This window comes from Sarcophilus harrisii, chromosome 1 (genome assembly GCF_902635505.1).
Source record: "Sarcophilus harrisii chromosome 1, mSarHar1.11, whole genome shotgun sequence".
NCBI lineage: Eukaryota > Metazoa > Chordata > Mammalia > Dasyuromorphia > Dasyuridae > Sarcophilus > Sarcophilus harrisii.
The window spans coordinates 356,933,667-356,942,326 of NC_045426.1; the positions used below are offsets into that span (position 1 = coordinate 356,933,667).

The following is an 8,660-nucleotide window of genomic DNA, read 5'->3' on the forward strand; positions in this document are numbered from 1 at the left end:
CTCTTTAGAATCCCTCTCCCCCCTCTGAATCTTTTCCCCTTTCTTCCCTTATTACTCTTTTTCTTTTCCTTTTTCCTCTCCCCCTTTTTAATGAGGAGAGAATTTTCTCTAAAACTGATATGTCAATTATTTTCTCTTTGAAACTCTGATGAGAGTAAGATTCACACAATGTTCCTCCCCTCTCAAATTCCTCAGATATGATAAGTTTCCTTTGCTCTTTGTGGGATGTGGTTCCTCTTTTTCCCCCTTCCCACCTTATTCTGCCATCATCCCTTTTCCATATCTACTTCCCTTTTTTATGTTATATCAGTAAAATCAAATTATACATGTAGTCTTTTTGTATATCCACAACGGAAATACAGTTCTCAAGAGTTCTTTTTACCTTTGCTGCATCTCTTGTGTCCTATGGTTGGAAATTAAATTTTTTGTTTAGTTCTGTTTTTTTTTCCTTAGAAACAAATGGAATTCATTTGTTTCATTAAATGTCCATCTTCTTCCCTGAAAGAAAATGCTCAGCTTAGCTGGGTAGTTTATTCTTGGCTGCAATCCAAGTTCTTTTGCCTTTCAGAATATCAGATTCCAGGCCCTTCGATCCTTTAATGTGGAGGCAGCCAGATCTTGGGTGATCCTTATTGTGGCACCATGGTATTTAAATTTTTTTTTCTGGCTGCTTGTAAAATTTTTTCCTTAATCTGATAGTTCTGAAATTTGGCCACAATATTCCTTGGGGGTTTTATTTTAGGGTCTTTTTCAGAAGGTGTTCGATGAATTCTTTCAATGCCTATTTTACCTTCTGATTCTATTATATCTGGGCAGTTCTCTTTGATGATTTCTTGTAAAATAGTATCTAGGCTCTTTTTTTCATCATAGTTTTCGGAAAGTCCAATTATTCTCAGATTATCTCGCCTAGATCTATTTTCCAAGTCTGTCGTTTTTGCAAGTAGATAATTCATGGTTTTTTCCAGTTAGTCATTTTCAAAAAAATCAATTTTTCAAAAACAAGATCAGAAAGATACAATTAGGCAGCAATTCTTCTGAAAAAGCCCTGCTGATTTTATTGGATCATAAACTCATTGTTAACAATTTGATATGGAAACCAAGAAGTATAAAGTAATGTTAGGCTATAGTAAGTAAAGCACAATGTAGAAGATGAGGTACAGATTACAAATGGAGTATTATATTCACGTCTGGATACCACATTTTAGAGTATTGATAAACTGGAAATTATCCAAAGGATAATGGGAATAAATGGGGATAGAGAAAGGTTTCAAGCTGGTGTCATATAAGAATATATTGAAAGAACTGGGGATGTTTAGTCTAGAGAACAGAAGAATTAGGGACCACCTGATACTTATTCTCAAGATTTGAAAAATAAAGAGAAGGGAAACATGTGTCCTACTAGGCTTCATAAAAGAGCAATGATTAGATGCCAGAAAAAAAAATCCTAACAGTTAGGATTATCCAAAGGCAATGGGTTGCTTTAGAAGGTAATGAGTTCTCCATCACTTGGAAGTCTTTTTCTCCTTCTCAGTTAAACAGTATGTATAAAAGAGATTTGCTTTTTTGCATATTTTTAATGAAAGATAACTAAGTCTTAGATAAACAGTGACCCATTAAGAACAAAATATGGCATAGATTTCAGATATAATCACATAGAATTTTTTTTGTATGTACATGCTTTCCAATTTTTGCAATGATTATCAATGAAAAAAACAGACTTGCAAAACACTTTTTCTCTTAAGGATGTGAAAATAAGAAATTTTCATATAGTTCAATTAGTTGTAAGAATTTTGTTGTAAGAATTTTAAAGTTAAAAAAGCAGTTGCCTCAAAGCACATACCATCTTAAAAAAAAAAATCTAAGCAGTACATATGGCATTCAAACAAAACCAAGCAGTTTCATTGTCTCTTGAAAAAACTTTGCATAAAAATTCAAGACTTTCTGCAAAACTGTTTCTTTTGTGTCACTTCAGGAGCCCAAACCACAAATAAGTGTTTTGTGCAAGTCTATTGCTTCTTATTTCCATAGGAAACACAGAGCAGAAGATGCCCCTGACTACAGATGTCTCCTGATGGTTAGTGACAGCTTTTCTCTGCTTTATTTAAAATACTCCTTTTCTAACCTGTTTTAGTAGATATAACCAGAATCCAATACAATGTGAGGATTTAGGAGGACTAGAAAAGCCTCAGCAACTCCAGTGGAGGAAAAACAATAACTACATTTAATTTCTATTCTGTGTCATATACTTAAAAAAAGTTAAATAAAAGAAAATCAGATTTTATCAATTCAACTTTTTAAAAGTTACTTTTTATTTTTGAAAGCAAATCAAAAGTAGTTCCTGAGTAACTGCAGGAAAGTCTCTTTGCGTACATGTAATTCAGCTATCTTAATTTATCTTGCAGTTTCAAGTTTAACCACAGCTCCTTGAACTCCAGAATTTGCAAGTTCAATAGCTTTAGCTCCCAAGTCTGATTAGTGATTGCAGACATCCCAGCAGCATTGTCTGAATGATGCTGGAGCTGCTCAGAGTGTGTTCCCACAACTGTGGAAGATGGATCATTTTGGAACTAAAGCCTCAAATACTTATGGCTCCTTTAAGTCTTCTTCAGGAGGCAACGAGACTGCCATGTATGGAGTTTTTTGTAGGCCTTATGCAACATCTCTTCTATGTGACATCAAATTTGTGCTTAAATGCCGTCTGCAAATTTTTTTTCTTGGAATGGGAATAGTTCAATAGCTTGAAATCATTCCAAATTAATCTTTATCTTTACTATCTTGTCTTCTAGAATGATGGATTACCTAGAAAACAGGATCAAAAAGGCCTCAATCACCTCTCCCATGACCACATACAAATGTCTGAGTTCTGACTGAATGGTATTTGGCACTATCTGGTTTATGTCTTGCTGCTCCCTGCATAAGTAATCCTTTGGAAGATAGTGCTCTCATGGTACTGCTTGCAGCACGATTAAAAGAACTTGAGTTAGTCTGGGTGTGTAAGTTTCCATCTTTTGTTTAATACTCTGAAAAGAACTGATAACATTCTGACCTATTGCACATTGGAAGGACTGAATTGGAATTGGGTTATGATATCTATCTGACTTCTTGGGGTTTAGTGCATTTGTTTTTATGCTATTATTTTTGCCAAGTCTTCATATGTGAAGTCCGTGTATTTTTGAATCAGCAGGAGTCAGGAATTCAGGTTAGGGGAAAATCGTCAGTCTTTATTCTCAGTGAAGAAGGATCGGAGGTGGAAGAGAATCGGCGATAGCAATGTGTGTAGCTGAGTCAAGAAGCTAGCTCGACCAGCAGCCACACGACCAGCAGCTAGGAGAATGGAACCAAGGTCAATCTCTCCCAACTTCCCTTCCTGTCTCTCTGTCTCCACCCACCAAAATCGTCATTTCCTATACAACACATCAGGACTTGCATAGAGAGTGGGCAGGGACCATTCTTTATCCAGTAATGTGTATTAATAGAGTATAGCCCAATTACTATTTAGCCTCATGTACTTGGGACCTCAGTGCATCAACTCAAACTTCAGCCCATTACATTCATATTCATTGGATTACTGTAACTTCACCTTTTTGATTGATGGCTGAAAGATGTCTGAATCTGGAGAGTTCTATGTTACTGTTTTCATTGTTGTGATCATTTTGTGCTTCATGTTTCCTGAGACTAGCTGCCAGGATCATAGCACTATGATGGTTAAATCTCCCTTTGTTTTCGTTTTTTTTTTTTTGTTTGTTTTTATTATAGTAACTTTTTATTGACAGAATCCATGCCAGGGTAAATTTTTTACAATATTATCCCTTGCACTCATTTCTGTTCCGAATGGTTAAATCTCTTGATGTTCCTTTATAGATTCTGAAGAGTTGGAAGTAGATGGTATAGGGGAAACCCCATAGCCTTCATCTAATGATTTATTCTCCACTGCTGTCAAATCTAATACTGGGTTTTTCACTCCTAGTCATACCATTGTTTTTAAACCCTTTTCTTACATTTTGCACATTCTGTAAAAAGATCTTTTGACCTCGTTTTAAGCCAATCCTTATGAAAATAATGGGATTGAAAAAATCATTTCCAGAACTTTTTTTTTTTTTCTGTCATGTTATATGGAACTTTTGCTATATATTTCATTTTTACTATTCGGTCCTAAATGTGGACTCGATATGAGAACTTAAGTTATATCTTAGGCCATCACAGTCATCTTTTGGGGACAGGCACCAGCCAGAAATGCCTACATCCTGCTTGTGATTGGATGCTGCAGGGATATCCACAGGATTCATGCGTAGCCGCATGCCCAGAATTCCTCATCACTCACCACCTGACTCCCAACTAGGTCTTTATAACGCTGAAAACAAACAAACCAACCCGAAATCTTCTAGCTGCATTCTGCTTTTCCTCTTTCAATTCTTTATTGACTTTTCTTTTGAATTTGGGTAGCGAGTGCCGAAGGTCTTTCATAGCATCTTGTTCCTTTACAGCTGTGCTTTCATTGGGAAAATGGAAATTGGTTGTTTCTTGCATGGAGGACCGGCTGAAGCTGGATTTTAGCTTTTTCTTCTGGACTGATTTTCTAGTATTTAATATTTACATGTAGATTGGTTGTAAACTATCTTTGCCTTCAGGGGATCCAAAGCTATCCTTTGTGCCATGAGGTAAGGAGCTCCATTCTACTTCTTCCGACGCACATTCTTTACAATTATTAAACTTTTTCTGATGAAGGAATCATTCCTGGATCCCAGAGGGAGGGTCAGTGAGACGAGCTTCTTTCTGTTCCTCTTTTCAATGGCGCTGCCTGGCTGAATCTGGTTTCCCACAGCTACAGCCAGCCACCTCTTCAACCTCCATTGCTGAGCCATGGTGTCTCCTCCACTACTGGCTAAGAGGACATGTGACCAGAAACACCAAGGCAGAACCAGGAAACCATGAGACAGGGGAATATGGATGCCATGACACTTTCGATTTTGGGCTCCTGACTCCTCTCTCTAACTGTTCCAACCCTTCTCAGCTTCAGGTTATAAGGAAACTTTAGTAAGGACCCAGCTGAAATGGGAGGGATCATGTGAAAGTCCCCTTGTGACTGGATGGCCATTTGTTATCCAGGATTGAGGGTATTCTTTTTTCAAATATAGCTTAGATTAGATGGTGTTGAACTTCTCTTCCAACTCTCAACTGAGGTTCTGCGTGACCACTTAGTTGTTTAATCGAGTAAGCAACATTAACCTTTTTAAAAAAATAAATTATTTATTTAATATTTTCTCCAGCTACATTCAAAACAAATTTTTTGCATTTGTTTTTAAGATTTTTGAGCTATAGGTTCTCTTATCCTCACCCACAATTAAGAAACCATATGTGAAGTTTTGCAAAACATTTCTATAATAGTCAAGTTGAGAAAGAAAACAGATCTCCTACCCTAATGAAAATAAAAACCTTCATGAAAAATTAAGTTAAAAATAGAGATAGTAATAGAGAATGCTTTGATTTATATTTAGAATCCATATTTGTATTTGATTAGCTCCTTTCAGTACAGATAGGATTTTTCATCATAAGTCTTACAGAGTAGTTGTGGATGATTGTATTACTAAGAACAAAAAAGTTATTTATAGCTGGTCATCCCAGAACATTTTTGCTATTACTTTGTATACAGTATATTTTACTTTGTTCGTGGAGGACTTTCCAGATTTTTTTTTCCCTGAGAGCATCTTGCTCATCATTTCCCAAAGAATAATAATATTCCATCAGAGAAACTTGTTTCAAAATTTTTTTACAATTACTATTGCTAATTGTATTTTCCCCCATTTATTCTCTCTCTCCTTTCACCTTGTCCCTCCTCAAAAGTGTTTTGCTACCAACCACTCCCTCCCCCAATATGCCCTCTTTCTCATCACCCTCCCCCTTCTTCCCACTTTCTATTCCCCTCCTATTTTCTTGCAGGCTAAGGTAGATTTATATACCCTTATTGAATATCAATGTTATTTACTATTTGATCCAGTTCTGATGAGAGTAAGTTTCACTCTTTCCCCCTTTCTTCCCCCTCTTCCTTTGTAAAAGTTTTTTTTTTGTCTCTTTTTTTGTATGGTAAATAATTTGCACTATTCCACTTCTTCCTTTCCCTTTCTCCCAGCACATGCCTCTCCCACCCCTTAATTTCATTATTTTTTTTTAAAAAAGGTATTTATTCCTTCATATTTAATTCACACCTGTACGCTCGCTCTCTCTCTCTCTCTCTCTCTCTCTCTCTCTCTCTCTCTCTCTCTCTCTCTCTCTCTCTCTTTCTCTCTCTGTCTCTCTCTGTCTCTCTCTCTCTCTCCACACACACATACACACACACACACATGTATATATATTTTTTCTGCCATAATAATAAGAATGTTCTAATGAGTTATCATCCTCAATATAGGAATATAAACAGATAAATCTTATTAAGTTGTTTATGAGAACACTTTCCTGATTATCTCCTTATGCTTCTCCATAGTTCTGTATTTGAAAATCAAATTTTCCATTCAGCTCTCGTCTTTTCATCACAAATGCTTAAAATCCTGTTTCATTATTGACCACCTTTTCCTCTGAAGGATTATACTCATTTTTGCTGAGTGTGTGATTCTTGGTTGCAATCCTAGCTCCATTGCTCTGTGGAACATAATATTCCAAGTCCTCTGATCTGTTAATGTAGAAGCTGCTAAATCTTATGTTATGCTAACTATGGCTCCCCTATATTTGTAATGTTTCTGGATGCTTGCAATATTTTCTTCTTGACCTGGGAGTTCTGAAATTTGGCTATAATATTCCTGGGAGTTTTCATTTTGGGATCTCTTTCAAGAGGTGATCAATGGATTCTTTCAATTTCTATTTTACCCTTTGGTTCTAGAATATCAGGACAATTTTTCTTGATAATTTTTTAAAGATGAAGTCCAGGCTCTTTTTTGATTATGACTTTCAGATAGATCAGTCATTTTGAAATTATCTCTTCTGGATCTATTTTCCAGGTCAGTTGCTTTTCTAATGAGTTATTTCACATTTCCCCCACTCCCCTATTTTTCATTTTTTTTTGGTTTTGCTTTATATTATCTTGATTGGTCATGAAGTCATTAGCTTCCATTTGCTCAATTTTGTTTTTTAAGGAATTATTTTCCTCAGTGAGTTTTTGTACCTCCTTTCCCAAATGGCCAATTTTGCTTTTTAAGGCATTCTTCTCATTAATTTTTTTTTGTATTTCCTTTTGTATCATTCAATTCGTTCCCTAATTTTTTTTTCTCTATCTCTCTTACTTGATTATCAAAGTACCTTTTGAGCTCTTCCATGACCTGAACCCAATTCTCATTTTTCTTGGAGGCTTTGGATGTAGGAGCTTTGACTTTGTCATCTTTTAAGTGTGTGTTTTAATCCTTGTCACTATAATAAATTTCTTTTTTTCAGTTCTAATTTTTTTATTATAGCTTTTTATATACAAAACATATGCATGGGTAATTGTTCAACATTGACCCTTGAAACTTCTGTTTCAACCTTCCCCCCCCCTCTTCCCTCCACCTTCTCCCCTAAATGGCAGGTAGTCCCATACATGTTAAATATGTTAAAATATATGTTAAATACAATATATGCATATATATTTATACAGTTATCTTGTTGCACAGAAAGATTGGATTTAGAAAGCAGGTAAAAATAACCTGAGAAGAAAAAAAAACAACAAAAATGCAAGCAAACAATAACAGAAAGAGTGTAAATGCTATGCTGTGGTCCACACTCATTTCCCAGTGTTCTTTCGCTGGGTATAGCTATTTCTGTTCATTACAGATCAATTGGAACTGATTTAGATCCTCTCATTGTTTTTATTTTTTATTTATTTATTTTTATTTTTAATAGCTTTTTATTTACAAGTTATATGCATGGGTAATTTTACAGCATTGGCAATTGCCAAACCTTTTGTTCCAATTTTTCCCCAGATGGCAGGATGACCAATATGTGTTAAATATATTAAAGTATAAATTAAATACAAAATAAGTATACATGTCCAAACCATTATTTTTCTGTACAAAAAAGAATCAGACTCTGAAATATTGTAGAATTAGCCTGTGAAGGAAATCAAAAATGCAGACAGGCTTTAATTCAATGTAATGGTTCTTGTCATCTCCCAGAGTTCTTTCGCTGGGTGTAGCTGGTTCAATTTATTACTTCTCCAATGCAACTGATTTGGTTCATTTCATTGCTGAAGATGGCCAGGTCCATCAGAATTGATCATATAATATTGTTGTTGAAGTATATAATAAATATAATAATAATAATCTCCTGGCCCTGCTCATTTCACTCAGCATCAGTTCATGTAAGTCTCTCCAGGCCTTTCTGAAATCATCCGGCTGGTCATTTCTTACCGAACAATAATATTCCATAATATTCATATACCACAATATATTCAGCCATTCTCCAATCGATGGGCATCTATTCAGTTTCCAGTTTCTGGCTACTACAAAGAGGGCTGCCACAAACATTTTTGCACATAAAGGTCCCTTTCCTCTCTTTAAGATCTCTTTGGGATATAAGCCCAGTAGAAACACTGCTGGATCAAAAGCTATGCACAGTTTGATAACTTTTTGAGCATAGTTCCAAATTGCTCTTCAGAATGGTTGGTGGATCCTCTCATTGTTGAAGAGAGCAAAGTCCAT

At 35.5% G+C, this 8,660-nt stretch overlaps 1 pseudogene; it reads right to left on the reverse strand.

Annotated features, from left to right (window-relative positions):
- Positions 1 to 1,573: 1,573 nt before the first annotated feature.
- LOC100922530 lies at positions 1,574 to 5,262 on the reverse strand (annotated as a pseudogene).
- Positions 5,263 to 8,660: the final 3,398 nt, after the last annotated feature.